The sequence below is a fragment of the Perca flavescens genome, chromosome 22 (assembly GCF_004354835.1).
Source record: "Perca flavescens isolate YP-PL-M2 chromosome 22, PFLA_1.0, whole genome shotgun sequence".
Taxonomy (NCBI): domain Eukaryota; kingdom Metazoa; phylum Chordata; class Actinopteri; order Perciformes; family Percidae; genus Perca; species Perca flavescens.
The window spans coordinates 25,510,621-25,520,620 of NC_041352.1; the positions used below are offsets into that span (position 1 = coordinate 25,510,621).

Genomic DNA, 10,000 nt, shown 5'->3' on the forward strand with positions numbered 1-10,000 from the left:
ACAGACACACACACACACACACACACACACACACACACACACACACACACACACACACACACACAGAGAAAGGTTGTGATTTAGAGGAGTAATACAAAATATAATCAACAAATACATCATAACGTATTATTGGATTTAACAATTTACTCTAATTAATATATAATACTAATCCACCCAGTATAACAAATCTTAAAGTGGCTCCACATTCACGAACAACAACATTTAAATGCTCTCACTTTATAAAAACATAATATAATATATTCTATAATTAGACAACACTTTGAAAGGAGCCATTCTGCACAATAAGTACTTTTACTTTGGATACTGAACGTACACTTTACTGATACTCCCTCTCTACTTTTACTACAGTAACATCTTGAAAGAAAAAGGAGTTTTCCTTGTAATAAAGTATCTTTAGACTGCAGTTTTTTTAAGTTTTGCTTAATTAAAGGAGAACTCTGGTCGATTTCAACACACAGCTCTGTTGTTTTTTGCCACGTAGTGCTTTCAGTAGCGAGAAAAACAAAAATAATCGAGCAATGCTAGTGCTAGCGTTAGCACCCAGGAGGCTGAAACGGGGCAGGTTTTAGCCTCTTAACATGTTCGAGATGTCATTACAAGACACCTGCTGACTTGGGTTTGTTAACTAGAGATAGTAGCCCTGTGGTTACAAACCTGGGAGTCTAGTTGGATGGTCGCTTAAAACTCGATGCTCAGATTGGTGCAGTGGTGAAGACCAGCTTTTTCCAGCTTAGGCAACTGGCTAAAGTGAAACCGGTTCTATCGCGACATGATTTTGAAATTTTAATTCATGCCTTTATTACTACTCGTTTAGATTATTGCAATGCACTCTACACTGGCATTAGCAAATCTAATATGGCTCGATTACAATTGGTTCAAAAACTCGAAAATTTGATCATATCACACCTATCCTCCAATCTCTCCACTGGCTTCCTGTGCATTTTCGCACAGATTTTAAAATTCTTTTTTTGTTTTTAAATGTCTGCATGATTTGGCCCCCAAGTATTTGTCCGATCCAGGGGTAATCGTGCGTTTGCTTCCCGTTTTTAAATCTCGTCTTAAAACTCATTTATTTTCTTTGGCATTTTCAGTTTGAGGGATGATTTTTGAGGCTGTTTTTTCTTTTTAGAATTCTTTTGTATTGCTATTTTAGTGTTCTATTGTGTCACTACTATATGTTAATGCTTATTTTAGATTGTGTTCAGCACTTTGGTCAACTATGTTGTTTTTAAAGTGCTTTATAAATAAAGGTGGATTGGATTGGATTGGACAAGTGCCTACCCATCTGAAGTGATTCCTTCCGAGTAAATACAGTGAATATGGCTGCAGTAGTTGTGAAAAAAATGCTTGAAAGTCGTGCTAATTCAGCTCCGTTTAGTTCCGGTGTTGTTTACAAAAGCGTCTGCTACGGAGCCATAACGTGAGCTACAAGGTAATGGAGCCTTTTATACATTGTCGTGTTTCTTTAGAAATAAACAATGGACAAATAGAGTCTTTAAACGCTTCAGATGTAAAGTTATTTGCTGTCAAAGTGACGTCAAAATGAATGGGAGTCAATGGGATGCTAACGGGAGGTGATGATATTGTGCAGCATCAAAATGGCGCCATAGGAGGTTCGAGTTCTGAAGCGAAGCTTACCCGCTTGGGATTACTCCTTTGGAAAGAAATGCATAAAAGTTGTGCTGATTCACCTCTGTTTAGCTGTGGTGTTGATACTGCAAGACGAGCACTTAGGGACCGTCTACAAAGTACAATACCGAAAAGGAGATACAAAAATATTTTAAAAAATAGGCATATGCTTATTTTTTTAAAGTAAGTGCTGTAGTACAACTAGCAGCAGACACATTGTAATTGAGGTAAGTTTGGAGACACTACCTTATTTAATCATTAAATTAACAAATATTTTGGTTGTAGCTTTTTTTGGTGTTGTACTTTGTAGACGGTCCCTAAGCACTCGTCTTGCCGTCTCAACCCTGGAACTAAACAGGGCTGAATTAGCAGAACTTTTATGCATTTATTTCCAAAGGGGTAAGCCAGCCTCCACAGAGTGTAGCTCTTAAGGCACCATTTTGTTATGAACACATATAAAATTATGTACTTAACAAAAAAGTGTGAAATAACTAACAACATGTCTTATATTTTAGATTCTTCAAAGTAGCCACCCTTTGCTTTTTTATTAATAAGGGGAAAAATTCCACTAATTAACCCTGACAAAGCACACCTGTGAAGGTAAAACCATTTCAGGTGACTACCTCATGAAGCTCATTGAGAGAACACCAAGGGTTTGCAGAGTTATCAAAAAAAGCAAAGGGTGGCTACTTTGAGGAATCTAAAATATAAGACATGTTTTCAGTTATTTCACACTTTTTTGTTAAGTACATAATTCCATATGTGTTCATTCATAGTTTTAATGCATTCAGTGAGAATCTACAATGTAAATAGTCATGAAAATAAAGAAATACATTGAATGAGAAGGTGTGTCCAAACTTTTCGCCTGTACTGTACATGTTGAAATCGACCAGAATTCTCCTTTTAAGTAAAAGATTTACTTCTTGCTCCATCCTATAACTCTTAAGTCTGTGATTTGAAAAAGGTCAACACCACAAGTTGCCGGCGGCGACGGGGATGTTTTGGCCTCTTTTCCCGACACGTTGCCAGGACGGCATTCATCATAATTAATATTCCAAATTCATATCCATTACATTATATCACCGCCAACACAGTCACATCTGATCCACTGATACACAGCAGTCCCATCGGAGGAGAGCCGGGCAGCCAGAGGGAGGGAGGGAGGGACGAGGGAGGGAAAGAGAGAGGGAGGGAGGAGGGAAGGACAAGGGAGGGAGGGAAGGAGGGAGAGAGGGAGATAGGTTAGGGAGTGACAAGGGAGGGAGGGAGATAGGGAGGGACAAGGGAGGAAGGGAGGGAGGAAGGAGGGAGGGAAAGAAGGAGTGATGGAGCAAGAGAGGGAGGGAGGAAGAGAGAGAGGGAGGGAGGAAGAAGGGAGAGAGGGAGAGAGGAGAGATAGAGAGAGGGAGGGAGGGAGAGAGGGAGGGAGAGAGAGGGAGGGAGAGAAGAGAGAGGGAGGGAGGAGGGAGAGAGGAGAGAGGGAGGGAGGGAGGAGAGAGAGAGAGAGAGAGAGAGAGAGAGAGAGAGAGGGAGGGAGGGAGGGAGGAGAGAGAGAGAGAGAGAGAGAGAGAGAGAGGGAGAGAGAGAGAGAGAGAGAGAGAGAGATAGAGGGAGGGAGGGAGGGAGGGAGGGGGAGAGAGAGAGAAGACATCACCAAGACAACCTAAACCGGGACCAAGACATCACCAAGACCACCTAAACCGGAACCAAGACATCACCAAGACAACGTAAACCGGGACCAAGACATCACCAAGACAACCTAAACCGGGACCAAGACATCACCAAGACAACCTAAACCGGGACCAAGACATCACCAAGACCACCTAAACCGGGACCAAGACATCACCAAGACCACCTAAACCGGGACCAAGACATCACCAAGACCACCTAAACCGGGACCAAGACATCACCAAGACCACAAGACCACCTAAACCGGGACCAAGACATCACCAAGACAACGTAAACCGGGACCAAGACATCACCAAGACAACCTAAACCGGGACCAAGACATCACCAAGACAACCTAAACCGGGACCAAGACATCACCAAGACCACCTAAACCGGGACCAAGACATCACCAAGACAACCTAAACCGGGACCAAGACATCACCAAGACAACCTAAACCGGGACCAAGACATCACCAAGACCAGAGTGCATCGAGACCGAGACAAGACCAAGACTTAATTGTTTATTTAGATAGGGACAGTGCATATTAATGGACATCAGTACAAGGACACAATGTCAATATGCTAGAGTTAGCACCATAGCTAGTTTTCATCTATTGTCCCTAGGCAGATAACACATAAAGACAGTAACAAGCATGCAACACCCTCATGATTTCAGAGGCAAGGCAAACGCTGACAACAACAGTCCAGACAAAATACAACAGAGCATGTAAATGTCACACATAATGAAATGTGTGAGGCAGTTAAAAGTGAGTACAGCTTTGGTTTTATAAAAGACAGATTTTTAAATGAGATGTATGTGGGACGGTCCATTATTGTAGGGGGGTAGGCTATTCCAATATTTATTTCCCTTTACTGACAAAGCAGTTTGTCCAAATGTGGTGTGCCTAAAAGGTATTACACAATCCCCTTTGGTGAAGGACCCTTGTACCACCACCACTCTCAATTCTTTGAAGGAAGAAACTTTAAGGCAGGGGTATCAAACTCAGTTTCCCAGAGGGCCACGCTGGAAAAAGAGAATCCCACCAAGGGGCTAGACATGGAGAGTTTATTGACGTGCTTTTGTTACTGCATGTCACTTTTTTTTGGAGCATTTTGGTAGCTTTTTTCCTCATTTTAATTGTTTTTGTTCTGACGTTTTTCTGCGTTTCTCAGACATTTGTCACCTTTTTGTAAATTAGTTGCTTTTTCCTACATTTTTGTTGACATGAAGCCCTACAAAAGTCATCAAAAGAGTTCCTTCTGGGGGGAATTTCTGATTCTCAGAGTCTGCAAATCTGCCAAATTCTGCTTTGAATGGCAGTTTAAAGAACACTTTCCTGTGTTTTTAGTTTGGCACACAACTAGGCGGCGGCCAAAATGTCTTGTGAACCCAAATTGATATACGGGCCGGATCTAAATCTGCAAGGGGCCGGATTTGTCCCGCAGGCCTGGAGTTTGACACACATGCTTTAAAGGGTTGAGACCGAGACTTTGAGGGGTTGAGACCGAGACTTTGAGGGGTTGAGACCGAGACTTTGAGGGGTTGAAACCGAGACTTTGAGGGGTTGAGACCGAGACTTTGAGGGGTTGAAACCGAGACTTTGAGGGGTTGAGACCGAGACTTTGAGGGGTTGAGACCGAGACTTTGAGGGGTTGAAACCGAGACTTTGAGGGGTTGAGACCGAGACTTTGAGGGGTTTAGAACAAGACTTTGAGGGGTTGAGAACGAGACTTTGAGGGGTTGAGACCGAGACTTTGAGGGGTTGAAACCGAGACTTTGAGGGGTTGAGACCGAGACTTTGAGGGGTTGAGACCGAGACTTTAAGGGCTTGAGACCGAGACTTTAAGGGCTTGAGACCGAGACTTTAAGGGCTTGAGACCGAGACTTTAAGGGCTTGAGACCGAGACTTTGAGGGCTTGAGACCGAGACTTTGAGGGCTTGAGACTGAGACTTTGAGGGCTTGAGACTGAGACTTTGATGGGTTGAGACTTGATAAAAAAAAAGTGAAGGAAGTTAACTTTCCCACAGCTGCGGACCAAAGAAACAGAAAGTGGAGGAGTTCTGTACAGGAAGGAAAGGGAGGGTGACATTAACACAACCACGAATGCCGCAGCGGGACCAATCCTTTGCTTGTACTAAACTCTGAGTCACAGACGAGCTTCATGCTGAGTCACAGCAAAGGTTGGCGCTGTGCAGACGCTATCTGGGGATTCAAACCGGCAACCCTGCAGTCACAAGCCCACTGTGGCGACCCTCCCCCGGCTGGCATCGCCCCCGCTGGGCTTTTAGGTACACTGACTCATTTGCGAACAACCTGCCTGTATTTATCTCCCCCCTACTACACAACATTTGGTGCGAGCTGGTAATTCATTAAGCACACGTGTAAATGAACTCAGTTATATAATGGCAAGCGTGCCTGTGTTCCCACATTTCTAATATTTTTCTTAAAATTAGGCCCAATGTTCCCACATTTCTAAGATCTTTCTAAAAATTAGGCCCTATGTTCCTACATTTCTAAGATTTTTCTTAAAATTAGGTCCTATGTTCCCACATCTCTAAGATCTTTCTAAAAATTAGGCCCTATGTTCCCACATTTCTAAGATTTTTTCCCACATTTCTCAGATTTTTCTTAAAATTAGGCCCTATGTTCCCACATTTCTAAGATGTTTCTTAAAATTAGGCCCTATGTTCAGAAATTTCTAAGATTTTTCTTAAAATTAGGCCCTATGTTCCCACATTTCTAAGATTTTTCTTAAAATTAGGCCCTATGTTCAGTAATTTCTAAGATTTTTCTTCAAATTAGGCCCTATGTTCACACAGCCCTATGTTCCCACATTTCTAAGCTATTTCTTAAAATTAGGCCCTATATTCCCACATTTCTAAGATTTTTTTTCAAAATTAGGCCCTATGTTCCCACATTTCTAAGATTTATTTTCAGAATTAGGCCCTATGGGTCTCATTCACCAACCGTTCTTAGAAAGAAATGTGTTCTTAAACCCTTCTTACGCACTTTTTACGAAGATTCTGGCATTCACTAATGTTTTCTTAGCTTGGATTTGTTCTTAGCTAAGAACAAAATCTACGAACACTGGAAAGCACTCTTACGCACATTAGAGTGATGACAATTTGCTCCAAATGATTGGTTACTGCATTTTATTCAATTCATCATCGTCATTTACAATGATAATATTGTACTGTAATGTATTTCTGATCATTTGTTGAAAAAAAAAATCATATTATGCAAAAAAACACTAACAGTGCAATTTACATCAGCAATTAAACTGATTAAATCCTGCGTTATTTGGTGATTGATCGCTATTTATAGGGCCAACATGCAGTAGTAGAATGTAACAAAGTACAAATTCTTCGTAACTGTACTCAAGTACATTTTTCACGTATCTGTACTTTACTTAAGTAGACTCAATAGTGCATAGCCTACTTTTGACTTTTACTTTGTTACATTTTGCAGCAATTATCTATACTTTCTACTCCACTACATTTCTACAATGTTCCGTTACATTTCTGATCAGTTTTTTGCCAAAACGTCTTCCTGACCGTCACACGTTTGTCTCACCAGTAAAGTTTGGTTGCCATAGATACTGTACATATGGGTTGCCGTAGATACTGTATATATGGAGCACCGCCGATCCAAGCCGGCTCCGGTGCTGCAGAACCCGGGCGCAGCGCCGCTGACCCTCGGTAATATAGCCTCCGGTAAAAGTGAAAATGAAAACGTTTGTTTTTATTATTCCCGTTTTTAAATCATAGTTGCTATATCTATTTCTCTCCACAGCGTCGTTTACTCCTCCGCCAGGCTGCGTAAGACGCGTTCATATCTTGTGTATTTGGCTGGACCTCTTCACATCTCCCCATTTGCGCTGCTTCACACACTTTATTTGCTTACTTGCATGTTTAAAGAAAATAAAATACATCCATGAATAAAACCAACCGCATTCTGATTCTAACAACACATTTCCGTTTTATGCTGGTTAGGGTAGGAACTTTTTTTAAAAGCCAGGCCTTGTTTGTGGTAGTGGACACCTTATACTTTTACTAAAGTAAATATGTCTCTGGATATTTGGACTTTTTATTTTAGTACTGAGATTCAGTACTTCCTCCACCGCGGCTCCGACAATCTCCGACAACCTGTCTCCCAGGAGGAGCACAGGAAGTGTCATGTCCTTATATGGGAATTTGCGGGGCGTTTGCTTATGCTAATTAGGAACAACTGGCACGCGCTTTCAGTTACGAAGACGTGGGATTCATCAATCCTAAGAACACAGATGCGAACAAATCTGCTGTTTAAGAAGACGTCATGAATCCGACGTAGACTTTTCTTAGAAACTTTCTTAAGCAAATATTTAAGAGAAAATTTAGGAAGATATTGGTGAATGAGGCCCTATGTTCCCACATTTTTAAGATTTTTCTTAAAATTAGGCCCTATGTTCCCACATTTTTAAGATTTTTTTTCAAAATTAGGCCCATCTTTTTGTCCGATGTCACACATGAGAATGCGTTGATATCTTAAATATGTTTAATTGTTTTATTTTGTATAAAGAGCCGCTTTGGCTCAAACGTGTCCTTAAAGTTCCACCTTATCGTAGCCTACAGCCAATAACAAAAGCTTCATGAAAACAATACAAAAGCAGCACTGAATATGAATCAGCCATCACAAAGCTCAGCATTTGACCTTTGAAGCATGTGACAGGAGCAGTCAATTTCATGCTATTTAAATCTCAAACTAACTAACTAACTAACAGAATGTGTATTATGACACCGGCAGCCACTGGAAAATAAAAAAAAACATGTTCTCTGCAAAAGCAATCTGGCTGCAAAATGACACAGTAGATGCACATTTTCCAGCAACACGAAAAGTGTAATTACATTACAGTAGCCGGTTAGCCTGACATGGTCCGACTCAGATTATAGTCAGAATATGAGTCTGATTCTGCTCCATTGGGCTGTGATTATTGGGGCATGTTTCAACCCAACCAGGCAAAAAAAATGCCTCTGCACTCAATTGGATAGACCTACAACCAATCAGAGCATCGGATAGACCTACAACCAATCAGAGCAACATATAGACTTACAACCAATCAGAGCAACAGATAGACCTACAACCAATCAGAGCGACAGATAGACCTACAACCAATCAGAGCGACAGATAGACCTACAACCAATCAGAGCGACAGATAGACCTACAACCAATCAGAGCGACAGATAGACCTACAACCAATCAGAGCATTGGATAGACCTACAACCAATCAGAGCAACAGTTAGACCTACAACCAATCAGAGCATTGGATAGACCTACAACCAATGAGAGCAACAGATAGACCTACAACCAATCAGAGCATTGGATAGACCTACAACCAATCAGAGCAACAGTTAGACCTACAACCAATCAGAGCATTGGATAAACCTACAACCAATCAGAGCGACAGATAGACCTACAACCAATCAGAGCGACAGATAGACCTACAACCAATCAGATAGACCTACAACCAATCAGAGCAACAGATAGACCTACAACCAATCAGAGCAACAGTTAGACCTACAACTAATCAGAGCAACAGATAGACCTACAACCAATCAGAGCATTGGATAGACCTACAACCAATCAGAGCAACAGTTAGACCTACAGCCAATCAGAGCATTGGATAGACCTACAACCAATCAGAGCAACAGATAGACCTACAACCAATCAGAGCATTGGATAGACCTACAACCAATCAGAGCAACAGTTAGACCTACAACCAATCAGAGCATTGGATAGACCTACAACCAATCAGAGCAACAGTTAGACCTACAACCAATCAGAGCATTGGATAAACCTACAACCAATCAGAGCAACAGATAGACCTACAACCAATCAGAGCAACAGTTAGACCTACAACCAATCAGAGCAACAGATAGACCTACAACCAATCAGAGCAACAGATATACCTACAACCAATCAGAGCATTGGATAGACCTACAACCAATCAGAGCAACAGTTAGACCTACAACCAATCAGAGCAACAGATAGACCTACAACCAATCAGAGCGACAGATAGACCTACAACCAATCAGAGCAACAGTTAGACCTACAACCAATCAGAGCATTGGATAGACCTACAACCAAACAGCAACGTCTTCTTAGAGACCATTGGGGCCAGCTGATAAATTTAACATTTGCTGAATCCCGTAGGAAGGACGGCGAAAACATCTTTCCGATCGACAAATGCCTCGATCGCGGTTCTCTGTTCCTCTTTTAAAATGAACGCGCTGTCGATATCTTCTATAACAGACGCGATGGAGGAATCTACACATCTCAATTCTCCAGCGGCAGCCATCGTTGTTGTAAACAAATTCAACCCAAGCGCTCTTTGGTGACGTGGTTGATTAAATTACTGTTGATCATCGTATAAAGCCCGCCCCCTGACAATCTGATTGGTCCAAACAGCTCTGGTTCGAGTATAGTTGCTCCACAACGGATCAAGTCCAGACCGAACTTCCCAAATGTTGTGGGCGGGGCTAAGTTCGGCTGGCATCCAGGCTAGTAGCCGGTCATATACAGGAGCTACTGTGGTGAAAGCACAGCAAAAAACCCAAAACAACCAATCATTTCCAATCAAAAAAGCTGCTTCTAATGCAAACGTTACAGTAACATATAGTCTCACATGGCCATGCGTGTACTTT

At 41.8% G+C, this 10,000-nt stretch overlaps 1 protein-coding gene across 1 annotated transcript in view; it reads right to left on the reverse strand.

The window, feature by feature from the left end:
- The window catches only part of LOC114549626 (sodium channel protein type 4 subunit alpha B), a 345,707-nt gene that overhangs the window by 156,603 nt on the left and 179,104 nt on the right, over positions 1 to 10,000 (reverse strand). The gene's annotated exons all lie outside the window — the stretch shown is intronic.